Source organism: Bombus pyrosoma, linkage group LG5 (assembly GCF_014825855.1).
Source record: "Bombus pyrosoma isolate SC7728 linkage group LG5, ASM1482585v1, whole genome shotgun sequence".
Classification (NCBI taxonomy): Eukaryota; Metazoa; Arthropoda; class Insecta; order Hymenoptera; family Apidae; genus Bombus; species Bombus pyrosoma.
Genome location: NC_057774.1, coordinates 3396331 through 3424175, shown reverse-complemented (window position 1 = coordinate 3424175; position 27845 = coordinate 3396331). Strand labels below are relative to the sequence as shown.

General features: G+C 39.2%; 1 protein-coding gene and 3 long non-coding RNA genes across 9 annotated transcripts in view; 3 read left to right on the top strand and 1 right to left on the bottom strand.

The window, feature by feature from the left end:
* The window catches only part of LOC122567626, a 585073-nt gene that overhangs the window by 134943 nt on the left and 422285 nt on the right, over nucleotides 1-27845 (top strand). The window contains exon 1 of one of the 6 annotated variants that reach the window (XM_043726379.1): nucleotides 22410-24561. The exons of the other annotated variants lie outside the window; for them this stretch is intronic. The gene's annotated coding sequence lies outside the window, so the exon portion shown is untranslated. Of the gene's footprint in view, nucleotides 1-22409; nucleotides 24562-27845 lie in introns of those variants that run through there. 6 annotated transcript variants of the gene reach the window in all.
* On the bottom strand, nucleotides 1315-13628 carry LOC122567647. The gene is made up of 2 exons (XR_006316856.1): nucleotides 13497-13628; nucleotides 1315-3283 (listed from the first exon to the last, which is right to left on the bottom strand). It is a non-coding gene; the product is annotated as an uncharacterized LOC122567647 (long non-coding RNA).
* Nucleotides 13507-18643, top strand: LOC122567642. The gene is made up of 4 exons (XR_006316850.1): nucleotides 13507-14170; nucleotides 14273-14474; nucleotides 14558-15109; nucleotides 18629-18643. It is a non-coding gene; the product is annotated as an uncharacterized LOC122567642 (long non-coding RNA).
* Nucleotides 18837-21925, top strand: LOC122567648. Its single transcript, XR_006316857.1, has 2 exons — nucleotides 18837-19025; nucleotides 19109-21925. It is a non-coding gene; the product is annotated as an uncharacterized LOC122567648 (long non-coding RNA).

The window sequence follows — 27845 nt, the reverse complement described above, 5'->3', positions numbered from 1 at the left end:
TCTACGTCTATTAACATTCAGCGTGTCTCGTACGTAACGTTTCAAATTAATACTACGATATTTACAATACCTTGAAGAAAACATACTAAAAAGATATTAGAAATATTAAAATCTTCTATTCAAAAAGGAAATAAAGGATAAATATATTTTCAATCACATCGCGGTAAGAAAGATTTTCTCCAGAGTGGATGAAAAACAACATTCATTTAGTCGTACTACTTACACGACGAGACAAATACAATACAACACATAAAAATCAATTTTCTAGCATTGATTAATCTTTATGCTTCTCTGTCGTTTCTTCTGTGTCTCCATTGGCTTCCGTTTGCAACAATAAATCTCGGCGAAACAGTGATCAAATAAATAATCTGTTTCGTCCTTTTCCTGCCAGCCAGTTTTCCTTTTCGCGTAACTTTTCCTGATGACAAACTAGTTGGCTCGGCGCCATCAAACGCGACCAAGTCCAAACATTTAATTCAACCACGAACACCGAAAGAGGTCAGTCTTTCCGCTTCCTTCTCGCCATTCTCTTCCCTCGTTTCCATCCTCGGCTTTCATCCTTCTTCTCGTCGATCGTACGATCGATGATACGCACGAACAACGAAGAATTTAACGTATAATCGAAGAGAGACAGGGTGGAACGTTTCGCGAGTGGGGGGAATAACGAGGCTTGGCTAAATAAAAATTCAATGCAGCCTCGTTAGATGGGCAGAGGCGCGATTACGAGAGGTCCCGCCCCGGTAACGGCGTATTTGCATACGAAAATTATCCCGTTGAATTTTTCACCTTCGTTAAAACCGGAAGAAGAGGGAAATAAGAGGGGTAAACGGCGCGAGAAATTGAAAATGAACGAGCTCAGCTATTTGCGCGATAAAATTGCAACACGACCGGTCCATGAGCAAACGAACGAACGACGACAAAAGGAAATTTTTGAAGAATTTCCGCGCCAGTCTTTTTCTGCTTTTTTTCTCCCTTTGTTGCTTGTTTGCGACGATGCTTTAAAGAGAATAGCTCGATGCTTGAAACGACGATTCTTGGAAACTTCTCAAGAAACGGTATCGGAAGAATGTTATTTGAGACTGGAAATTGTGCCATTGTAAATGTTTCCCGACATAATTAGTGTGTTAGCGGATATCGCGATTGCAGTTCGTGAATCTCTACCGCTCGAGATTACATTTTTTTTCTTTCAATTTGGTCTAATGCCTTAACAAAATTTTTACGCGATCAGAATATTCGTTAAAAATGTACATTCTGGGCGTACGTTCAGATCTAAATACGAGAAAATGGATTTAAATACGAGAAAGTCTTTTCACATGTTCTTAACTTATATAATGGATTCACAGATTTACAGGTTTCGTCATACAGGTTTCTGCGTCGTTCAAGTTACTTGAACCTTTTTTGAAAATTCTTTGAACGTGCCGAATGGATTTTAGAAATCCGAACAAAGCTCGAGTGGGATAATCTTCTACATCTATTCGGAGAACAATTCAATGCAAACTTTCCTTTCCAGCTGTAACGTCACAGAGCACGAATAACGTATGCACAGCCCACAGATTCTTAAGAAGTAAGGCGGCTTAGTAACAACGACGTAACCATATTATCCGCGATAAAATCTAGGCACTGACATTGGCTGCGTGTACGCGCACCTTCCATAACGGTGATACATTTTTTACACGACCAGGTCTGGAAAAAGCCGCTGTAATCCAGAAAAGTTTGGATAACGTATGTACCGCGTAATATCGCCGCGAAAGTTCGGCCGTTCGTTGCCGAACAACCGAAAAATATGCTTCCATTTCAGAGGCCACTTAATTCCAAACGAGGTGGCGACTGTTGGCCAGATGCTCGCGACACAGAGTATCTTTTCTGAGTTGATGTTCGTTCTGTTCCGGGCTCTTGCTCCTTCCGAAGCTAGTGTATCGTAATACTTTGCGTGGAGTTAAAAGAAGTCCGATTTGGGAAAGCAAAGATTGGAAACTAAGTTTCGCGAACACAAGTTTCGTCCTTCTTTAAAGAGTTAGATTTTGGTAATCTCGCTTGTGTGTTGAAGTGAAAAAGATGGTTTCTGTTGTTTGAAAAATAGACAGAGTTAATATCGGCGACAGAGGGCACGATGGTGCTTACGTTAAATAAAAATACCGAATCATAAATTTGGAATTTTGGAACGTGCAATTCTTATTGAATAGGACTTTGCATTCCGAAGCCTTGAAGTGTAATGGTCGAAGAAACTTGTGGAACTCCAGAATTCTTAATTTTGTTGGAAACGTGTCTAACAATTTGAAAATCTCTCTAATTTTTTTTTTTTTTTTTTTTTTTTTTGAGATCTTCCATTTTAATGTATAAAATCTTTAGAAATCTACAAAACTGAACATTTTATTCTATTGTTGTTATGTATTCTCTAAATTAGTGTAAATCTAGAGACATACAAAATAAGAAACTATCAAAATTTTCATTTATAGACACATGCGAAATTAAATATTATAGTGCTATATTTAACTGCTGCAATATCAAACCTAAAACTTTCGATCATCATTCTGCGCAATAATCATTCAGAAACCCACTCAACCAGTACCATATTCAATGTAGTTGAATCTTTCCACGCATCTTTCTCTATTTTACAATCTTCTTTGATTTTTCTAACAACGTAAGTGCATATCCACTAAGGATTTTGAAGAGGCTCGTTCTTCTTTCAGCGTAGCATCGAACATTCGATCTTTTCGCACATTTTTAGTCCACAAAATTCCATGATTCGCGTTGAACAGTTAAATTCCCACCCCCGCATTATCAATAAATTAATCGCTAATGAAACAGGTTCAATTTTCAACCATCGTGCTACGAAAGTTATCCAAACTTATTTATTATTTGATTAATAGCGTTGCAAAATCCTGGCATAGAGCCGCTGCTGAATCGTTCAGTTTCCACATTCAGCTGCTCGATTAATATATTAATATATAAGCATTAACGTTTAATGCGATTCACGGGACGAGCTGCAAGGGTGGAAACGACACTAATTCGCGTAATACGCTCGAAGCTTTTCCATTGCTTGTTCCGTTCTGATGTTTAGCGTTAAAGAGATCCAGAACGTTATTTTCACTTTTAATCCACCCCTCCCCTTAATCCGAATGCAGACTAAAGGCAACTGTTCGCTCGATGCAAAGCATGCTTTATTGCCGATGATGTTTAACCGGCGCTGCTAGTCGTCGCTGATATATCGTTTACGCTCTCACGGAAATCGCTGTGGACCCTTTTGTTCCTCCCATTAGTTCGGCCGAAGGTTGTTTAAGGTCTGTAATTAGAAAACATGGAATTATAGGAGAAATCGTTGCTGTCTGAATAACGTATCAACGATAATAAACATTTCTTTGGAATAATCGCTTATTTATTTTTAATTTTAATATAGTTTCTGTTCGGAATTTTAAGTGGCCGTCCGTTTATGGCACGGACAGACCCATTCATGTCCTCCCCGAGCTTTAAACTCAATGACTTCGAGGTCAGGTAAAAAACCCCGGGAAAGCCCAACCGGAAAGGCACGATGGACAGACGAAACCCAACGGCTGTTAGGGAGAATCAACAACGTAGGAGGACAGTTCATCAACAGACTTCGTACCGTGCGGGTGAAATACTTCACTCCCAACAAAATCTTACGTTTACGTTTATACAACAAATGCAAATACAGTGCTGGATTACTCTAACATTCGATATATTAAACCTCCTCCTCCTTGAGCGTTAATTCATTCGAATTACGCGATATCGATCGATCGGTTTGACCTGACCGGTTGCTCTTTAATCGATAATTCGCAACAGTTTCCTTTGGGGGCGAAAGGAAATTTTGGTATTTTTTGTATTATATGTACGCTATTTCGTGATATTGTATACATATGATCATGGGATAGAAACAATTTGGTATTTAATAAAATTAGGTATAATATAATATCGATTAAGATATCAGGAAATTATGTGTGACTTTTAAGTATCATGCACTTTCCAATTCCTTGTACAATCATGTAATAAAAATTACCTGTTAGTTTTTAAAGACAGAATTAATTTTGGCAAGCTATTCTTTGCTAAAATTTATCTCGATAATCTGTCGATATCTGTACTTGAATCGTTAACTTACGTTAGAACTGTACGTGTAAACATGTGAACAATATATAATTTTTATTACATGACAAATTACATATGTAATAAAAATGATTAATTTTTTTATTCATCGAATTATTCAACAATCTCCGTGCCATGATAAACTTCTACGTTTACCTACTACCAACGTTAACATTTTCAAGTTTTTGCAATCAATTCCTTCTCTTTCATAATTTGTCCTACTTTTTCTCGATTGTCTTCTAAAAATCTATTTCGTGAGTCGTTCGTTTGATCAAAGAAGTTCCTATCAAGTGTTATACAGTGAGAGCTGTACGAGCGGTAGTTGAACGCGAGCCATTGAGTTAACTGGTGAGATTTATCGAAGCCGGACGACCGGACGATAAAAGTACAATTAAAGCGGGGATAATATATTCTCAGCCTGGAGAAGGATGGTACACCTGTCGGATACTCTTCGTTGCGATCAGGCAAGGAGAAAACGAACCTGAAGAAAAATTAACCCAGTTACAGGGAATAATAGGGGCGACGATTCGCTACTCGCCGTTTCCCGCTAATAATCGATACTTCCCTTCGATATTCATTTTTCCATCGTCAAATGATAATCAATTTCCTTATAGCGAACGATTCCATCTTATATCTCGTTATACAGTTTCTCTAATTTGGCAAAAATCTCACTGTGGAGAATGATGCTGTTGGTTTTGTTTGTTCCGCGAACGAAGTTGTATTTTAAATACAAACCTAAAACTTTAAGGTAAAAGTCTAATTATGCCGATTAAATATTCTTTACTTAGAAAAGTTACTTATAAAAGTCTCGATACATCTCAAAGGAAAGTCATTTCTGTTTAAGGAGAACGTATATAATATCGTGTTAAAATATACAAATTTATTTTGTCAGAGGATAAAGCAAGAATGAAACAGAATTTTCTTGGCACAGAATTTTTAAAAGTATTAACTTCGCGGCGAAATTTTGTACAATTTTACTGCGTTAATAGAGTTTATGAAAAGTTCTATCGGTGGCTGCGTGTTAGATTTTGCAATATGGTTTTGCATGGGGAAATTCTATTTCTAATTTAATGAAATCTAGAGATTTGAAGTGCCGGTCTTGAAATATTCAGCATGAAGGTTGATAAATTGTTTCGTTGTTTTCTTATAAAGGAAAAGACAGAAGTAAAGTCGTAAGGAATATAAGAAAATGCTTTATATTTCTGAAATGATTCAGTGGAAATATATGGCCAGCAACAAGTTTCTAAAGCAGCCGGATCCTCAAGGTATCCAGTGAGTATTAAAAAGTTTTTGAGCTGATTCATGCCGTAAAATACTGCAGTGTACAAGTGGTCCTGAAATAGGGACAATTAATACGTGAAAAGTTTATTTTTGTCTCTCTAAATGTACAAATAAGCGAAATTTGTACTTAATCATCATTAAACGTGACGACAAATTAAACGATATAAGAGGCCAAACAGTAAGTTGATGAAACAGTGAAAATTTTACTGAATGAAAGAATACAAACTCTATAATATGAGTATACATCATTACAAAAAACTAAAAATACTGCCTTATACTTATTGTCAATCTGTTTTACAAATTACCTATTACAAGACAAGAAGATTTTTATTTGAAAGACAAGTGCACTCTGTTACATTTTTAAATTGATTGTCTACAATTGCATCAACCATTATAACGGAAAAGATACTTTTGTTTTACTTATTTTACTCGTTATTCCCTTTATTTTTATTCCTTTGGTTTCATTCCTCTCGTACAAAAGAGACGTCGCTTTCTACGAATAATATTCAGCAACGTTCATTTGGAATTTCTTGCTCGCAATTAAACGTCGCTTCAAATTTAATTACCGAAAGTATTTGACGCAACGCTTTATCAAGCACTCATTATCTTTCGAGTATAATGGAACGTCAAAATGTCTAGCAGTTTTTGAAGTCGTTTAACTAACTAGAGACGAGCAATGCGTTTGTTTATTCGACGTTGTCCGATGAAAAATCGCCGAACGACGAGGAACAGGTTACACGGGTTGATCATCGAATTCGTGAACGACACGATGATGGCTCGAGCCATCGGCTTTCCATGAATAATGGAGGACAAACGCTTCTAATTATAAATGCTAATTGGTCGAAATGTAGCCACGTTAAACGGGACCTGGCAAATCATTACGACACTGATAAACATACGATTCCGATTTTGCGATAACAATAGCTTTTATTAATTATGGACGATGTTCGTGTTTGATCTAGTAACCTTAGGAAAATATAGTTTGCTGATTTACTAAACTCATTTGTAACAATACCATCGCAATAACCACACTACGAATTCAAAATTTCTCTCTCGAAAAATATACACGGTGCTGTTGTTCGACTATTAAAATTCAATGTTGGATACATGCATCGAAGTTGTAAAAATTGCCAATCAACGATACACCGAATTCGATCCTGTTATATGTTATATATTTTGATATATATATTCACAATCAGCGATTGCCGATCAAAGTTACGATCTAATTATAAAATAGAGAACTTTGTTTCACCTATAGCATAAAGAGCAAAGAAATTCTTCAAACTCTCATTGTTCCTCATATATGCCACTATTAAAAAGTAAATAGTAAATATCAACAATCGAGTAATTTAAATCTAAAAACTATCATTTTATCACGTTCCAAATAACTTCGATAACTTACGTGCCCCTGTTGCAACTGATTAAAGACAAAGAGCGAAAATCAAAGTAGGAACAGGGACCGCGGCAACGATCCCTAACCATCGACAACATTCACAGAAGAGCAGATTGACTGGTGGTGGATATCACGGAAACACGACATCATCGGGTTCGCGTTTTCCGCGAGCCATTGTTCGTTATCGATTACCGATGTCCGTCGTATTTAACCAGCGAGGCCCACAGTTTCCTCCGCGAGCACGCTATTTTCTGTTCATTGGCCGTCTTATCGCGTGCCACCCTCCCACAGCATCCCCTGTCGCTCGTTCACGGGGCACGAGAGAGCAGTCGGAACCCGTAGGTTCAAATTGTTTGCATTGTGCGGATCTCCGATGATATTAGCCATTATATTAAACTCTGAAGAGTCCGCTCGAAAGGGAGTACGACGTGAATAGCGACTCTATCGCCGCTGGCTACTGGGCAGGGGGATGGTCGCTTCCTTCCGCAGCGTCGTCCAACCTTCTTCTTGCTGCTTCCTACGGTAACCAGACTGATTTCGATGCTTCCGTGATCGGAACCTCGTCGGGTTCTCCGTTTCGTTCGTAGGCTTCCGCCTGTTGGCGATGGAACGTAGGTGTTTGCGATAACAGCAAGTTTTGGAAAGACTAACCGGGACTGGTTGGTTTCTTCGACTAGGAAATTATGTGGTTTGGTCGAGAGAAGAGGTTTTTAATATTTATTGAGATATGTATAATTTTGTGTGCTAGACTAGATTGGCCGCGTAGTAGTGACACATGCATATGAATATGAGTGTGTGGAAGTATTGTGTGCGCCGCGTTTCGAAAAACAGATGAATGTAACTGTTCTGTTGGCAGTCTAGTATGGAAGATGGTGAGGCAAAGAAAGTGCTGAGACGCGTGCAAATGTATATCGACGAAGATCCTGGAAATCGTTTATTAAATAAATCTAAAACTGTTTTAATATAAATTCTAACCTTAGTGTTCCTTTACTTTTATTTCGGCAATTAAGATCCATAATTCTCAACAATATTAAAACAATTGATTGAGTCCATGTGGTCTATTAACGAGTTAGCAAAAATTAGTTTCGTAAGAACAAGTACAATTATATAATCGTTAGCTTGCAAGCTTCTATATTGTACTATATAATGTATGGTGTAAATATTATATATCATGCTTGCGAGTTTCTGAAGTTTAAAGCACAAGTGTTTGTCTATGACTTGTTTAAGATAGTGTATGATATCTTTAAGGATTGTTTTTGAGGTCTAACAAAAGTAAGTTTAAGGGGAACATTAAAAAAGAGAAGATCTAGTATTTGCAGCTTTAAGCGAGGCTGGTGTTAATGAGGCTTTTCGGAGGAATTTTAGAAAATTAATCTTTGTTATTCAGCTTATCCAGCTCTAAAAATCAGAGCTGCAGAAACTTACACGATCAACGTTCCTTATCAAAAATCCAAATTTTCATTCATCCCAAAGCAGATATCTACAATTCACCATCCATAGACGTTTACACTCAACGTTCCATTTTACTTGGCTTTCTTCGTTCTCGTTTCACGTTGACGCTCTTCGGAAATGTACATCGAAGAAGCTGGCACACGCACGCACTTTTTATTCCATTTTACTCGACCATTTTCCACCCTCGAAGCACTGTTTTCGTTCACCTTAGCGAACGTCGCCCGTCTTCCAGAAAATAGGTCCTCTCTCCAAGTATCCGCATTAATTTGCAGATTGCAAATGGAATAGCGGAGTCGCACGGTACACATCGATAACGATTATTAGTCGCCTTCGAATGGTCGGAGAAGACTTCGATTCGAATATGCTAACGAGAGAACGCAACGTCGACTTCGCCCATTTGCAAAATCGAAAAAAGGAAAAACTGGGTCAAAGCGTCACGGTGACAGTGTTTACATAGCTCACAGTCCTTTGAACGTAACATATTTCGTCACGTCGCGTAAATGAGGAGTCGCGGCTGAACCTATAAAAGCGTCCACGCGATTGTTCCTGTAACGGCGTTAATTTGCACGAAACTTGCTCGCGACAAACGGCTCCTCGTGTTGCGGCTTTCAGTGTTTTGAAAAGGCTCGTTATGTTTCGGATAAGAGGCGCTGGTAATTTTCAATTTGAGAGTCGACAGTTTGAGAATTGGCCGCTCAACGTTTAACAGCGAGTTGTATGTACATTGACGTCGAAGAGTATTAGAACGGTCGTTTTGAAAAGATTTGATTTTATCGCAAAATCGCCATTCGTCTTCGCAATTGATCCTGGCAATGTTATAAAACAATCCAAGTGTGATTTTATTTTTTACAGCTGTAACTTGCAACAACAGATTGGAAAGAGTTCCTTAACGTACAAAGCTTCCTCCTACGTTTCAAGTACCTGTTTCCCGATAACTCAAGATTCCTGTCGATTTATCCAAAACAATCGCAGTAAATGCAATCGCTGAAATCTCTCGCCCCGAGCCACAGCCGCCAATTGAACCTTCCAAACGGAAGCTACGATTGAACGGGAAAAGCCCATCCCCCTTTAAACACGGTAACATCCAAAGCTCATCTCTGAAGCACATTTTACTTGTTGCATCCGCTTCGAAAAATCGACGCTGAAAAGCGGAAGCGAATTTTCGGCCAAATACCATCCAGCCCGGCGCGTCATTAGCGCTAAGCGTTTACGTAAACTCCGATACCGGGCGAATTGTTTACGCGTTTTACGCTGGCCGGAAGTACGATCGAAAGTTGGTTCGCGATAAGCAACGTTTCGACAGCGAGCACATCCCTCCCCGTCTGAAAAACGGGCACCGGCTAAACGACACAACCGTGCAAATGCGACTTTGATCGCTCTACCTTTTGATGTTCATCGTCGATATCTGACAATCTATCCGTTCCTCCATCCGGTTATCGATTATCGCCCGTGGCGCAAAATGAATACGACTATATTCGGTGACGTGGTGCGCTCTGTGTCGCGCATGCAATTTGTCGCGCGGCCGCCGCCGATTCGTTAATGGCGGCAGGAAACGCGTTATGACGCATTAACCCTTGTATTTGTCGGTACGCGTGAAACACGCAATGAAAGCAACGATCGTGAATTGCTGGTAGTATACTGATAGAGATTCGCGTTTTTCGGAAACTGTTATTGGAACGATTGTGTGATATGCAAAGGATAGCTTCAGTTTGTATCGAGTCTTACAAATGGTGTTGTAGTTGTATTCGATTCGGAGTTGGTAATTGTATGTTGTAACGAATAATGCGTTTTATATTGTAACGGTATATTTACAATATATGTATATTAAATGGCCCGAAAAGTTTCTTTCGTTTTATAAGGAAATAATGGATGCACAACAGTTTCCGTTTTATATTATTTTATTGAATTACGTATGATCCATTTTGTTCTATCAAACTAAAGATCACAACGTTCGACAGATTAGGTTTCATATTTGTATAAAGATGCGTTGTTGTAAAAGACGTGTGTGTAAAAGAAAGGCACTTTCCGGACAACCCAATATTTCTAATTATATTCAATGTAATGTAAGTTGTAAGTATTAAGAATGACGAAATGCGCGGAAAGATCATGTATAATGGGACAAATTATTTTATATCTGAGGTCTAACGCGAGTATTAGGAAAATGAAAATCTGCCTTCGAATTAACGGTAAATATAATAGAATTGTTGTAATACGTAACTTCATTCCGAAATTGATACGTTATTCTAAACTCGAGTTTTATTTCAAACTATCAATTCTCTTTATTGACCGAGTCTATTTTGCTCAAAGATAGCTTAACCTATTTTTATCTCGTCGACACTTGTGTTCCCAGAGCCTACTTCAGACTCTTGTAGAATCTGTTTGAAGTATGTTACGTATCGGTTGTGCAACGTGAAAATGGATAACATGTACATCTACTGTACTCACTTGTATTTCAATTGTAGAAAGATCGACGTTATTTACGCGATACCGAAGCGAGCAAGTAATAGAGACGTGAACATTTTTGTTACACGTTTTATGCTCTAGTTCTAGGCCACAGTATAGAGAAAATACGTACACTGGTTTATTGCGTGTTCCAAACTTATCATAATGTACTTTGTTTCTGAAACTCAGCAAACATTCGCGTAGCTGACATCCTCTAAAAACCAACCCTCCAACAACCACAAAATCCTCGAACAAAAGCACCCTCTGCGCTCCAAATTCCCCCATGAAATCTGCAATCAAAAATCACGCAACAAACTCACGCACAACCATACGTAGCAACCAACCGGAAACAGAGGTCCGTGACGGGCTGGTCACAGCGACGCATCCGTCACGAGACGTAATACATTTTTGAGAGCGGGCAATAAATCGAAAGCTGACGCGGGTCATCACAGGGCCAAGGATGTCGTCGCGAAACCCCCGGCTCGTCCCGACCGGCTTTATGGCGCACGCCAGCCAGAGGGAAACGCGTTCGACCCCGCGTTATAAATCAACCACTATGAACCCATTAGGGTGGCCATAACTCGTCGATATCTCGAGGACCGGCAGCTTATTATATCCTGCATATATAATTCGTCCAAGTGCGAGCATCCGTTCTCCAGCAGCGCGTGTTACACGTTGCGAGCAAACCGTTTTCACCGGATCTCCAACCGGTTTGATCGATCCGATTGATTGGCGAACGATCGATCTACGGTGATCGATGGCCAACGAAGCCAGCCTTCTCTACCTGTGGCCTATCGTTGCTCGACGCGTGTGCCTCGCCCGTGTAATTGGATTTAAAGATACGAACCAGCGATAAGCTTGACGAATGCTCGACCTAGACCGACACGAGGCTACGATTTGAGAATATTATTCGCAAGGGAGAAGAAACGTCGATGGTTACGCTGTTTCGATTATTTTTCGGGTGAATGTAGGTCTTGTAAGGAGATTTATATCGTCTAAAGTATAAAGCAAGAAACATTGGAACGTGGAGGACAGATTTGCAATGATGTAGAGGTTTTAAATGAATTGCGAGGATAAAGTGGGATTAGATAAAATACTGCTGTTAGCAGATAGTATTTAAGTTAATTTGTTTCGGATAGTTTTAAGACGTGCAGATTTTGTAGGTAGGATTTTGTAGCCTAAGGAAATGTGATCGATGGACATTTTGAAAATCACGCGAGCAAATTTTACTTGTTTGATACGTATCATAAAATTGGAAAGCTTGTGCAAGGGAAACCACGAATTCGTAAGAATCAAATTTTATCGTGAAAACTACTTAAAGAAGATAGTATTACGTCATACATTAAAATTTCACAACCAAAGTTTGAAACCAATCTCTAGTCGAAAGATTCGGAGAAAACATGGCCGGCGGAGGTTCGAAAAAGCTGCCACAGCGTCTCTTTTCTGTCGGCCAGCCTCGTACATCACTCGATTCCTGTTCGATCCCCGTCACGATAAATCTTCGTGTTCTTCCGACGATCAGCGTGGCTGTCGACGAAGGAACTGGTTATTCGAGCCGTTAGTTTTCAAGCCTGGCCACGTTGTCGCGAGGAAAAAAGGGCGAAGCATCGCGTGAAATTCGATTACGCGGTCCGCATCGCGCATCCATCGACGGCTCATCGCAACAGCATCGTCGTTCCTGCTTCTGTACACGTGATAACATACATATAGCGAGCCACGAGCCATGCTTCCGGTGAAGAAGATCCTTTGATCAAAACTCGCAGCCTTTATTACCTTACACAATACACCGCGACTGAATTATGCAAAATGCTCGCGAATTCGTGTTGCCTCCAGGCGTTCGTTACGTGAAAGCGATCGAAACGTGTCCTGGAGGAATTTAAAAATTTCGATGGTTGCTTGTTCCAGAGTTTTCAACTGATTGTTCCATCCGTGCTCTTGGAAGTTTATTTTTTTCATTTAATTCTTTCTCAATTTCTCTCCTTTCATTTCGATAGTGAAAAGTTGTTGAAATAATAATATTTGAGAATATTGTTCTTACTTTCGTTGGAAGGAATAGCGGTTGTAAAGGATATTTGACGTTTAGGAAGGAACGTGTGTGTAGATGTTGAGTATCAAGGAAATTACTATAATGTGTGTGGTAAGAAATATTATTAAGGCTCTATTACGCGTCTCTATTATGCGCTCGTTTAGAAAGGTCGCTTCAATTTCTGACTAGCGTCTTGTTCTACTTGCGAGCGTTGCTCGAAGAAGGGAATAAAACAGGAGAAATAAATATTTCACTTTTGGAATTTTTCTCTCTCTCTCTTGTAGAGTCTTATTACCATATAAATGAGCGAAAATGTTTCCACATTAAGTTTAGTGAATCAACAATTATATAATCTTCTCACGCAGTCGTATCGTCAACTTGCTAGAAGAATAATGCCGATAAGAAAAGAAAATTTCTCAAAAAATCGGTTTGAAGTAGATAAAAAAAGTTTAGAATAGAAAATTTTTAATTATTCCACTATTTAACGGTCAAAGTATTTTTTCTCTCCGATTATTTAATTAACAAACTTTTTACAGGTGTCTAATAAAATATTATTAACGCGTATTGTATATTATTAAAAATGTATTTTAAGTTGTTCAATAGCGTTCTTAAGTAACTACGACACTTTTATTCTACCAAGTGACACACTTTTGAAATCAATTCTAGCAAATACCTTAGAAGCGACTATTTTTAAAATACATTGTTCCTCCAGCAAACTTACAATATGCTTAACCATAATGCGCAGAAAAAGTGAAAGAGCCGGATATTATTAATTTTAACGGTATGAACTGTTTTAAATATTACCTGAAGCATTTTAAATAATATATGTCAATAAACATTTCTTCCGGATAGAGCTCCTTACTAAAAGCATTTCGGTGTTCGTCTGATCAAAAAGTAAAATATCCCGCGATGTGAAACATTCCTGGGGCAATCTATACGGTCGTTTTTCGTGGAAAAACCGAGCTGGTCGAAAGGCAAACGTACTCGCCGCGAAACGTACTCTCGCTCTCCTCTCGACCGCTCTATTCCCACCCTGTTTCTATTTCTCCTCGGTGAGTCTGGTTATGCAACTCGCCGATCGAAAATAGAAGAAGGTGCCGACATCGTCGACGACGCGACAACCGAGTGCGACCAGTTGATACGCCTTCTTGGAATTGCAAGGAGAATAAGACGAGTCGACTTACCGCGTCCCCGTGTCTCTTCTTCGTCGAATCATCTTTCGTCTATTGTCTTTATGGTGGAATATAAAAAAGATATTGAAAAAAAAGGAGAAACAATACGGAAAACTGAAGGAAGGCCAATGTAGTTCGAAAGCTGATATTTTTGATTCGAATGGAAATTTACAGTGTCTATATAATTTATATTAATATGACGAGAAATTACTTTCGACGTTCGAAATGTTACGTAGACCTGCTGAATGATAAAAGGTTTTATAGTCTACACTTGTATACAATACAAATATAAAATTGAACATTATGGTAATGTAAAACAGTATTAAATTTATTAGAACTTGCGATAATTTATTCTACCATCTTAGGTTCAATCTAAAAGTTATGCATATACCCTCTTATTATTATTAGGTTATTATTATTAGAATTAGATCGATATAGATTCTTGACATCTCAGAGGGAAACTTTTCTAAATGATCAAACAACGTCAAAATCGAATGGCGTGGTGTAAAAAACGGATATGCTGACGTGTGACAAAAAAGAATGATGATGACCTTGGAATGGCTTGCAAGATGACTTTGTGCCTCTTCCATTTCTTCCATCGTCATCGAACGTATCTAAATCTTGAAATTATATAAACTTTCCCTAGTTCTTGTTTCTTCTCTCCGCTGTTTATAATTCAAATATTCATTTTAGGTGAACTCGCTATACAAGTCGTAACACATCGAACACCAATTTTCAACTAAATTTACGAAGATAATTTTAAGCAGACGTATTTAATATATATCGAATTCCTTTTTGGAATATTACGACAACGATGACGATAGTAACGACGATAATAGCGAAAACAATGACGCTCGAATAGGAAAGACATTAGCAACGCGTCAAGTGCATTAATTGCAAATCATTCGTCGACCGTCCATTGATGTTGCTTTAAAGCGGCGCATATTAAATCAGAAGCTCCGTTAATTATATCTTTTGCCCCGGCGCATTGTTTTCGCCCGGGATAACGTTACCTCGTTGCATTATTTCTATATAAATTGGCGCAACGATGCTTGTTCATTGGACAGCCGCGTGATTGACAGCTGTTCGAAATGTTAATAAGCTTGTACAATATGTAACAACAAGAAAATACACTGGCCTGATGGTAGAAAATTATCAAGCGCTGGAAAAAATTCGTTGCATCACGGACTGCGGAAGATCGTCGTACAATAGACAGTGAAACGAGTATAAGAGGTACAAAGATCGGTGCATAAAGTTTATATTTCAGTTTGTATGAAGGTACGATGAAAATCAATAAACGTATATGATCATGTTCCTCTTTCAATAAAAGTCAACATTAATTTTCCCCAAAATAATTGTATGTTATTAATAATTATGAAAGATCCGAAACCTGTCGGATTTTCTGATACGTATTTGGGATTATTGTTTTGCTCGTTCTCTTGTTGCATTTTTTTCCGTTTTATGTAACGTATACTTTCTGAAACTTCATAAAACGTGCTACACATACAAACTTCATAAACTTCATAAAGAGTGCTATACATACGTTAATTGCAAGAATCGTAACTGTCGACGATATTGATTGTTTTTTACATCGATGGTATCAAAGCATAGAAATAATATAGATAGCGAGCTGAATTCTGGAATTAACAGATTTCGAGGTTTTATGATAAATTTGCTTGCATCGTTCTACTGCGGGAATGGTAACGTTAAATAATTACCGACGTATCGATGCACAGAGTTAATTGTATCGAAGCTTACAATTGCGTGGATCAGTAATGAACGTTATCAAATATGTCAAATTACCGTCTCTGAAAATTTGATTAGTAAATCGTCGGACGTTTGGTATTAAATGCGCCGTTTCATAATTTGTAACGTAGCTTTATGCTAACGTGGTTTTTGTAAGCGTTGGCCAACCAAATTCTCTTACGTATAATATTATTATTTTACGCGAATAAAATTTCTATCGTTTTATTGTCTGGACGAGTGCAATCAAAAATATCCTTCCCTACACGAAAACATATTTTCATACACTATATTATCATTTGTTTGTGTAATGCTAAATGAAATTTTCCATGTACTAAATTTCTGCTAAATTTATCGATTCTTTTTCTCCTAAAATTAGAACCATATGTAAAAATTGATAAAAAAAATATCCAGACTTCGAATACATTCTCAGTCGGAAATTATTTCATGCTCATAAACGTTTATTTGCGACTCTTTTGTCTGCGTATATGGTAGATGAACGAGTCAGACGAATATCTTGACATTTAAACCGAGTAAGAACCGGAATAAAGCTAGAGTAGGCTGTGACTTTATGATTAGTTTCTGATGAAACAAACATTCCACTTCATAATCGTAAATTTATATTTATACGACTATCATGAATATCACTATCAATAAATAGTAAATCGAGAAGAGAAACAAGTAACACAACATAGTCGCTCAAGCTTCTAACACATCGTATGTCGATTATGTAAAAATACATCCTTCTCGTGTTATCGATTAACAATCAGCAACTGGTCAGATAAAGAAGTGTATGTTTTTTCTATCAACAACAAGCAGATGCTTTCTCAATTACAGAAACTTTCTTCAAGGATAGTTTCATATGTGAATACAAAAATTTCATACACAATGAGTATACTTTCGATAAGCTATCAAGTAGTAGTATGGTAAAAACGTTATTTTATCTTTTCACATAATCGCCGCGAAAGGTATTAAAAGTTAAATATCGGTGAACGTGTATGGAAAATTAATTTCCCCTAAAAATATTCTTCATTCTCTCACTTTCTCTTTAAATCGTCAAATTTTTCACGATAATACATTATCTCACGCGTTTCCCTGATACGACAGATCCTGACAAAAATGAACTACGACCTGCTATTTTTCTCTCGATCTTCAGACGTAAATATACGCGCGCACATATAAAACAAGACCACAGACAAGCTCGTCGCGTCAATTCACCGATTATGGCTGGCGAACCGGCCCCGCGGCGCATTAATTAATAACCCGCGATACAGAGGGGTGATCGTTATCAGTATGTACCGACACTTTTTCAGAGACACGGTTGTTACAGCGGCATGCCGTGTTTCGAGATATCGTAACGCTTGCTGATAAATAAATTTCGCCCTGGCGGTGAGCGTGTTTCGTTGAGGTACGAGCGTATTTCCCTCGTTACCGATTTTTCCTCTAACGAAAGTTCGGTTGGCGAACATTCACTGGGATACACGAGGAATATTTTTCGCGTCGTGTAAACTCGCTCCATGAACATTTACTCTGTACATTTCCGTCGCCATCAGTGATATGCCATGTTTAATACGAATATATTGGTAACAATAATGATTTTATTTTGTACTTGACGAAAAGGGAATAGAATTTGAGTGGACAATTGAGAATATCATTGAAAGCTGAGAAGTAGAAGAAAGAGTAACGTTCTTGGAAGCTAGAGTAGAGATCGAAGTGAAGGTGGACACGTGAAAGAGCGATCGTAGATCATTAACTGTAGATTGAGATATTCTTTGATGAATTGGAAGTAAATTCTACGAAAATTCGATAGAATGCGCGAAAAATGTCGTTCCTCTTTGAAGAGAGAAAATATCGTCTTCTATGTAGCCACAAAATAATTTTTGTGTTGTGTATTATTCATTTCATTTGAACATCTACCTTATTCTATAATTTATATAAAAAATATATATTTTTATTATGAACGTTTTCTTTTAATTTTTATCAACTATGAAAATTTTCCACGTAATTCGTGTCATAAAAAAAACTATTTAACAAAAATTAAGAAGATGTTAAAAAAAAGAGTCGCTTTTTAACAAAGTAAATCATCAAGCTTCTTCTTTCAAATTTCTCAACATTTATATAAATCTATATTCGATAATTTTTCGACTAAAATGACATTCTTCCTGTAAGCTAGAGGATCAATTTTTCACCGCAGAATCAGGAATATAACGAGACAAAGATTTCATCAGCGAATCTCGATCCATCATGACCGATCAAAAATTCATCGATTTTAAATGCACCGCGGACAAAACTCGCTTCCGAAATTACACTGGTGAATTTTTTTTCCCCCTTTATGATGGAAACTCCTCGTTGGTCCGGATGAGCAAAACGCGAAACGTCCCCATTCGATTCGCAAACCGACGCGATCGTAATGGCTGGCGAAGTAACGAGCAAATTTGTCGCGCGACAGGCTGACTATGTTTCGTTCCTGGTCAAGTTCGATTCTTTCAACGTTCGTGTCGATCGAACAAGACACGAGTGGGGTGCACGTAACTCCGCGTGGTTGGGAAACCAATGTTTACCGGACGGAGAAATTAAACTGAAGCTTGTGTCAATATCGTTGTCGGCTTTCGTCGCTGTTTCCGACTCGTTCACACCTGTGTCACCTTTTTCCATGCTGGCGCGTAATCGTTTTGGCCAATTCTCGCGGAAAAATTATTCCCTCGTTCGTTGAAATTTGTTCAATTCACAATTTTAAAAAATATTTTTAATTTCAACTTTAACGATACTTCGATTTCCATGTGTTTTCTTTTCTCTTTTTTTTTCGTTTATAATTTAATTCTTTGTTGTAGGTACTAAGCTGTAATACGTAATAAAATACGTGAAACGTTGTATTTTGTCCTTCTTCTTTCCCAATCAAATTTTTGTGTCTGTAGATCCTTTCAATGTATCCTTTTGAAATTCAAAATTTTCTCTTGCACGTAGGAGTTTGATTTTTCAACGTTCATATATATATTATATATAAAAATGTATCTTTTCTAGAATTTATACAAAAAGTGCTAGAACAAAGTAATCAGAAAATATCTTCTCGAAGGAGATGTAATTGTACTGAAGAAAGAGCTGTGATTTGAAACAATTTCGTGGACCACCCTGCATATTACAAGTAGGTAGACCTAATGTTCAATTACATTTAACTTTGCTATTTGCGATTTTACAAACTAAATTATAAATTTAACTGTTTCAGGACTGACTGTTTTTATCCCATAAGAAAAATGATATTTTATTGATCAGGAATAATAGTAATTCATTTTCGCTGAAATCTGCAATTAGTTTCATCGGAAACAAATATAGTTATCTCTCAATCAAATATCGTAGTAATTTATTTATAGATTTGCGCATCCACATGTAATGTACATACGTGTATATCGTACGTGAAATGGTAAACTGTCTCCAATTATTTACTATTTTATCATGCACTTTACTGATCTTTAACATTTCACTGAAAAGAGGTAACATCAACAGAAATAGAACGTAGATATACGCTTACTGAAACCACAAAATGCAAGAGAGAGAGAGAGAGAGAGAGAGATCAAACTCGACTGCGTCCATTTCGCGACGGTTAAAGAAGTTCATTGAAGAGGACATTTCTATGCGCGTGCATTCACGTTCCGATTGACGATTTCATTTTGATCCTCAAAAGCAGAAGACCTTCTGCCGGACCTTTTGGGCCTCGCTTTTCGTTTCTTCCCTTCCATTTCCATCGGGAGCTTTCCCGATTATCGGTGACCCACCACCTTTGTGCGCATCGAACGATCGGAGCACAATGGTCGTCACAATACCACTGCATCGAGCCGTAAAACCATAGACTTTTGGAAATCGTGAAACGATCCGAAACGCGACTTACGTAAGTATATTGCGATAAAATCGTACGTATCCTGTGTACGTAGTAGGAATCAGCTTCTCAATTCTCTGATCTGGAGATTTTCCATTAGGCGAATATATTCGAAAGCGTTGTATTTCAGAAAGGCGTAAAGAAAGTGGAAACGTGTAGAGAAATTCTTGTAAACTTTATTAGTTGACAGTTTAAACGTTTGAGAAAGGTATTTTCCTAGTTATAAGTACACTTTCGAATATTTGATTCTGTAAAAAAAGTTCTCTTACTATAATATTTTTTTATTGTGAAATATTACTGTAACTTGTAGTCAGTTGTATTTACTTGTACATTCCTTTGCTGGCCTTTGTGTTACGATTGCTCAGAGAGAATCCATTTTTTGAAACCTTTGTGCTAGCCATGTAAATCGTGCATAAAACGAATATCACTTGTACTTATCAGGATAACGCTACTAAATAATGTAATAACTAAATGATACTAATAGCAAGTTTTATAGTGCAACGTGGCGCTAGAAGATATTCAAAGAATAATTAATTCTTGATTAAAATCGTCGATATAGTACATTATGTATATAAATAAATATTACGTGTTCTTAAACTCAGAAAATCCAACAATCTACAATTTCATCAATTCCGCAAGACTTTGTCCGAAAATAAATTTTTGCTTGGAAACATTGATTTTAATCAACCAATTCGCCAACGGTACAAAATTCTTTTTAAAAACACCGTTCCGTCCATGTTCGTAGGAAAATCGTAGTCGGACAAAAAGTCAAAGTTCATCTCCTTCGGTGACGTTTTCCTCCGTTACACAGCAAGAGAAACGTAACGGTCGTGTAAAAAAGAAGTCGATTAACGGGAAGGATAAATTCGTCCGCTTAAAAAATCAATCGAAGAAGAAACGGTTCGCCCCTTTTCAATTCCCCTCGCGGCTTCGTCCGTACAAAGCCGCGAAATTGCTGACGAATTACCCATTTTTCCCGCCTCTCGACGCTGCTCTCTCTGCTCGATCATACCCACACACATAGATGTGACACGCGTACTCGTGCGTAAATCGATGGAACAGAATAGAACGCGAAAAGGAGAAATTCCGAACGACAAAAGTGCGTTGGCGCGTGTATCGAGCGGTTCTCGAGAAGTGAAAAGATCGGACAAAGGGATTCACGAGACGCGTATGAGATAAGAGGACAAAGAAGAAGACGCGAATCGTGGCGAATAATTTCAAGTAATTAAAAGAAGGCCGACTGGTCAATCCAGCTTGACGAATTTCATTTCAACGCGAACGTTGTTTGCGCGCCGCAAGCGAGCGATGCGCTTCGCAGATTCGTCGTCCTCGTGTGTGAAATTGCTAGTGGAATCTGTGCGATGATCGTCGACATAATTTCAGACGTGAGATTTTTATGAAGGCAGATCTTACAATTCAACGCTTAACTTAACACGTTGTAAATTTTAGAAGGAAAGTATAAAGCAATGTGATCATCCTGGTATGAAGTGAAATTTTAAGATCATTGAATAGAGTGGTTGGTAGAATGGATATATTTTTAGCCATACTAGCAAAAAGGTAGAAATTGATTAGAGGCATAATTTATTTTTCAAATGTTGTACCATTTATTTTACCTTTTATATTTCATACATTTTTTCAATTATGTTACCAATTGTGTTAGAATTATCGTCTATTATTTTATAATCCATATCCATAGTCTAACATCTCGTTCTATTTGGTACGAATGCATATTTATATGAGTTGATGCGAAGTATAATTGTAAGGGGTGAGATTGGAACGACGAAAGATGTTTTGTAAATATAAATTTTAGATCGAATGTAATGTCGTAGACTGTGCCTGAACATGTCGCAGAACATTTTTACGTATGTTTTATTGACAAGTAGTAGATGAAATGTCTGTTTTTTTCAACATTTCTGTATCATAACATATTCAATTGCTTTAATGGATTATGTTTCATTCATGCTACTTTTTAAATATCTGGTTTATAGATCGTGCTCTGTTCAGAGAGTCTGCATAAAATCGATAATAACCGTAGCTTAAAAGTTACAGGCCGTGCCATTTAGTTTCCAATATTTCCAACGAAGATTCCACGTATAAATATTTGAATGATACTAAACTATGTCGGACACGTCTGAAAAGGATTTAGAATCTTGTAACTTAAACCTTCACACGAGCGCTTAGCACATACTTGAATCTTAACGCATACAACGAGGATCAAAGTTTTCTTCCTAAGAAGATTATTTTACTGAAATAAAATGGCATGAAATTAAAATAACGTCGTAACATTAATTTGAGACAAAGTAGTCTTGGATACGCGTATTTAATTACTAAAGTGCTTGAACAAAGCTCACATTAATAAAGATAATCAATAATAAAGTCACAATTGCTCATTGTATTTGTAATTGCATCCTGTTCAAAATAAATAAGCGATTAGATACTTTTAGCAATATTATATCTTCAAATAATACTTCCTGTACTTAAAACTATACCAAATACATCCTACACATCACATTAATATAATTCTTTGAAAAACCATTACCACTTTCAATTATACCGTTTTTCGCGAACGAGGATCTCGATAAAGAAGTAATCGAAAAGGATTTTTTCCAAAAACGAGGTAAGTACAAAAAAGCGTAGATAATATAAAGAATCTTATGAATTTCGAAACTTCACTGATTACATGTAACAACTTATTTTAACACTTAAAAATATCCATATTTCTGTAGGCTTTATTCTAACCCTCGCTGTCTGCAAAGTAAAAAATTTCTCCCTTGTCCCACCTTCCTCGCTCATTCACTAGCAACATCGATATCCGTCACACCGCATCTTCCAAGCAATTTAAAAATCCACCACTACGTTGAAACTGTTGCCTGAAACCACCCCAAACAAACCGAGTCACCCTCTCATCTCTCCATTCATCCAAAAGCGTTCCGCTTGGTGGTCGCGTGATGCACGTTGGCGGAAAAATTTCGATCGTGAACGAGGAGGATCAGGCGGTTCCAGCGGCGCGCAGCCGGTGTCAGCGCGTACGCGCCGTTCTCCTCGGTAGTACGCGTCGCCGCGCGCGTAGTACGGTCCGGAGCGGAGAGCAGCAGCGTGTGCTGGCGGTTGAATATAGCGTCGTGGATGGGTCGATAACGCGCAACTCTCTCGCTCATCGCGGAGTCGCCGATGCCACGCTGTAGCGCTCCTAAGCCGAGCTTTCCTCTCATTCCGTCGTAAGCCCGCACTCTGGCACATCCATCCACCGCCGCCACCTGCACCAACCAGACCGACCGACCGGCCGACCTCCGCTACCATATCGCACCGCCGAACCACCACCATTACCCCCGCTATTATCGCTACCACCGGCGCGTGATATTCGGCCTGCCAGCGGCACCATCAGCAACACGGCCACCAGCAACCCGCCGGCTGTCATCTCTCGCGACCCGCGTCACTCGCGGCCCGAAACGTCGTCAGCTAGTGGTGCGAAAAGTAGCCGACGAGGACATCGGTGCCCGTTTTAGTGATCTCGTCAAAAGTGATCTTGTTGATGTGAACATCGGGATAAGATCGATGATTCGTTCGATTAAAGTGTGACTGCGTGTGACGTTACTCTATCTGTTCGAGTTGCCTATGAAAGAAAGCTAATGCGTTAGTTTAGGTGCTGGTGAAAGGAGTTTGACGAGATTTCTGGTAGCCAAGGTCAGTCTGGCGTGGATCATCGCGCTTTTCTTACAGTCGATGCGTGCCTCGTGCACGCGAGACGCCGCCAGGTGATTAACAGGTTGTTGTCGCAGAGCCCCTTTGTTGTCGCGCGTCACAGGCCAAGCATACTTTCGTCTCGTGTCTCCGCGATCGTCCTTCGAATTCCGCGAGCTTCACGAATTTCAGTGTGCACGTGAATAGAGATGCTATTTGTACGTGGTGTTAATCGGTCAACCGAGGGTAGACATAGAGAGAACGGATCGATGGAAGGTGACGAGTGATCGATCGGTGATGCGTGAATCGAGCAGTGATCTCGTGGGTGTCGACGAATGAATCGGGCAGCCGTGTTCGCGTATATCGAAGCATTTCGAGGCGTCGTTGCTGACAGATTGATCGGAGAAGATGAGGAGTCTGCGAGAGCAACGGTGTGCTCGCGGACGAGCGGAACAGCGCACAGTGAAAGTGATTGCTAGCCGATCGACGCGATGTCAGTGATTCCGCGATCGATCCCCAAACCGATCGATCCCTCACTGATCCGTCACGTGCGGTTCATTCGAGCGAGATAGAGATTCGAGGGTTCGAGACTGAAGCTGGATAGATCGGTGCTCGCGAGTGCTAGTCCACAGTGTCGTGATGTATCAGTGGTGACCAGTCGCAGCATTCACTGTTGTGTCTTTTTACGATGCTATGGTGTTCGATTCGCAGCGAAACGACGGCTGCCAGTCCAAGCGACTGGCTTCGGACATCCACTCGAAACTGATCTTAACCAAATCTTCGAGTGTTAAGTATGGTACAGGGTGTAATTTGCGATTCGAAGCGTGGCTAGACTCGAGAAGAAGAGGTTCGATCGTGCACAGAGTGTGAGAAGGTCCTAAACGCGCGTCCATCATCGTCGAACAGCTTCCGAGTATTACGAAGTGGCATTTTTACGCCACCGATAAAATTCAAATTTCTAAGTTGGAAATCGAATCTCGATTCCTTCGACCTCGCAAAGATCTCGGCTATAACCGTGTTCCACCGAATGTCCCAGCCAGTGTACGCGTACGGTCGATGGTCGAGCGTCGGTTTTACGAGTGCTCGGGAACGTTAATGTCCGTGGTCGGACGGCAATTAAAGACGCCGCTGCGTCCGTCAGCTGCGTGTGCCGTTGCTGGTCCAACAGATGTTCCCCCGCCTGGAAGATTTCGGTGCCACGAGCGTGTTGTTGCAACGAGCGGATCGTGCGAGTGCCGTGAGCGCACCGCTCATCCGCTAAAGATAACGAGTGTCATTTGCAAGCCGGCTGATCGTGCGATCATTGTCATCCCGTAGTTTGTGGCGCAGTTAAATCACCAAGCCGCGAAACATTAGTGCCCCACGAGAAAATGAGGAGATCCTGTTCGTTCTTCATCTCAAGGTAGGACGTCTTCTTCTTTTCATAGCGTTACTTTTATTCCTCCATTTTTTATCCTCGTCAGCCCTTATCTTTTTTTCTTTTCTGTTCGTTCATCACGATGCAAACGAGAAACTTTCTTTCTTCCTTCCATCCACTTCCTTCCCCTGTTAGTTCCGTGAGTTCGTTTTACACCAGGATGGCCCCAAATGATAAATTTCTCCCTTTGGGCGCCAACCTATTTGCCACGTACGTGGTCCCTCGCGTGAATTTTAATGGCACCCCCTCGCATTACGAGGATAATCTAACGCGTCGGTGCTGGACCTACGCGAGGAAGAATCCCACTGGATGTCTCTTGAAAAGCTTAAAAGATACGTGATCGTTCAGGAATTCACGCTGACGGTGGGTAGATTTTTATTGGGCTTTAAGCGGCTGTTTATTGTCAGTTCGGAGATCGTCGCGCCGGTAACTACCAGTTTATCGCTTTTGTCAATTTTTCAGGGCGCGATCTCTGCGCTCGCCTCTTGTCACGATGGTTATGTAATGCGTTCTCTGTATTTTCTCTCTCTCTCTCCTTTTTTTTAAGAGTGTAGTTTTTCAGAGACAATATTTGTTTTTTTAGATCCAGTAAATGGGATTGTATGTTCCAAGAGAAACAGAGAATGAATTATAAGCGATAACCGAGTTAGCAATAGATCCGTTAAACAAACGGCCATGAGAGGATATTAATTCCGATGGATATAATATTCTTTTTATGGTGCAGACCGGTGATTTATCATGTTATTATGATAATTTGCTTGCGACGAAGCGAACGTTGATCGTGAGAAGTTTAATACGTACTTCTTCCTGGTGAACGACTTATCAAGTGGTTATTATTAAGCGAAAATGTTTTCATTTTCGAAGGATTTCGCAGAAAAATCGGCAAGTACAGTTTCTCAAAGTTTAATAGCTTGCAGTTCACTGAAGATCATCGAAGGTCGTATGCAAACGAAATTGTCGAAATGGTAGTATCCAAATTCCTAAAGTGACAGAGTTTCAATTTTTGTGTAAAAAATGAGAATTCTTTACGGACGCGAATAGACTCTCGTAATTTTCTTATTATGTAAGACTAAACAGAGTAGAAAGCGATAGATTGTGAACATAATGTAAGTTTAATGGAAGATTGTAAGCAGAAGTTTTAAATATCATTCTCTATGACTTATGGATAATAGTGCACATGTTGTCCTACATTACTAAAAAAACCATCACCTACCAGCGGTTCCAAATTTAACGGGTGAATAATAAAAATAAAACGTTCTTTCAACACGCTTTCACAAAGAGGAATGCTAAAATACCTGTCACGGAAAATCAATTTACGAGAGCGAACGCGTCCAGACAACAGCCCAATTCATCTTGACACCCACGTATCGCGAGGAACGCGTATTTTTTTCCAAGGCACGAATCCTGTCCGTCAAAGAAGCTAAATGTCCACTTCGGTGGCGCGCGATGTGATTAATGCTCGACGTCGTTCCGTTTCGGATGGTTTTCTTACGCAACCCGTGGAATGCGGACACCGCGAAATGTAATGTCCACGAACTACGGACGGAATTTCTTCTCGTCTTGTAATTAGCTGGTACAACGAGCCCACTGGAAACGAAGTTCCGACAGCGCGCCGTGCCGCTTGGAACGCTTTGTCCCCTTAACCGCGAAAAATGCGACCGAATTATTGCGTTTTCAGAATTATTTCTCATCTTATTTTTCTTTCAGTTTATTTTTCATCTCTCTTCCTTCTCGTTTTTCGTTTCATTGTGAACAGCTTGCTTTCTATTTCGAAGAGTTTGAAAGTGAATTATTGTGTTACGGAAGAGAAGGAGACGTAAAAATTTGTGGGTCACCGTGAGAGATATTTGAGAACTTTGACAAGTGTATGGGATAAAAATAACACCGAGCTACTGTTTTATTTCGAATCAATTTCATGCATCGTATAAATAACATTTTACCACATTTTTATTTCGAATCGTCTATTTGTTTGTTTCAGCGGATTTACGTTTAATCATGTTATATCATGATTAATGCAAGATTTCGCGTGGTTGTCTTTTAGTTTAGTTTAGTTTCGACGTGTCGCCGCTGAAACCTGTGGCAACGATGTAGTTTTTTTTTAGAGCGACTAGTCAAACGGAATATACAGAAATTTGCACGGGAGCAAAATAAAAATAAAATTGTTCAAAATTAGACGCGAACGTGAAACGTTACCTGTAGTAGATCTAAAACCGTAGACTTATAACAACGTTTTAATTTTCTTCAGTACCTTGACTAACCTTCGTTTAAGTTAATCCTAACTTAATTTATCTCTCGGTGTCAAAAGGTCGATATAATGGAAAGATAAATAGTTAAATGCAAATGCCTTCTTGAAAATAATACGCTTAAGCATAAGCTTCTCCTTTCACTCACAAATAATAAAACGACGTGTAATAAGACTGTGCTATCTCCTAACTTCTACGTGTCAAATAGATACAGGAGACGGATAAGTGGTTGAACATGAATTTCAAAATGACAAACTGTATCTTTCAGACGACTATTCTACGCGGTAAAACACCACAACGCCCGAATCCCCTGATCCAACTTCCATTTAACAAGAAGCATCCACCCCAATTAAAAAAAAAGTCGCACAACTATAGGTATCCTCCATTCACATAACGCCACGAAATAAAGGAACCAGGAAGCTGGAAACTCGGATCCTCGGTAAACGATCCAACTTTTATCGCCGCCGTTTTTTTTCTTTTTTTCTTTTTTTTTTTTACCGAAACGAAGAAGATGCTGTAAATCGTTGCATTTACTTGACTCGGCTTTTACGACCTACATTTTCGTTGGAAGAGCGCGCAGGGTGCGCACGGGGGTGAGTCAAGGAAAACGAGGCAAAATCTGTAACGTTCCGGCCGTGGGTAGAAATTTCATGAAGGCCGCCGGTAATTTCATCGGCGAGTGACGAGAACGTTGCACGGTTTGACCCAGCTCAGTGATATTTCGCTTGGAAACGATCGTTCGAATACGAACGGACACTGAGAAAACAACGGGAACCACGGCGACGGCCAGTGGCCACTTTGAAAGCGGATGCAGGCACACGCAACGCGCAGTGACAACCGATGCTTTGGTTACTTTAAACAAACGCGATCAAAGAAACAGGTGCCACGTCTAGAACTTGTCGACGACGATGTTTCTTCGTCACGAGCGTTTCGTTTCCTACTGGCCTGAAAAGCTTCTTCGCGGAACTGGCCGAACAAGCAAAACGGCCATTCTCCCTTGTGATATTTTCGAATGATTCGGAGTAT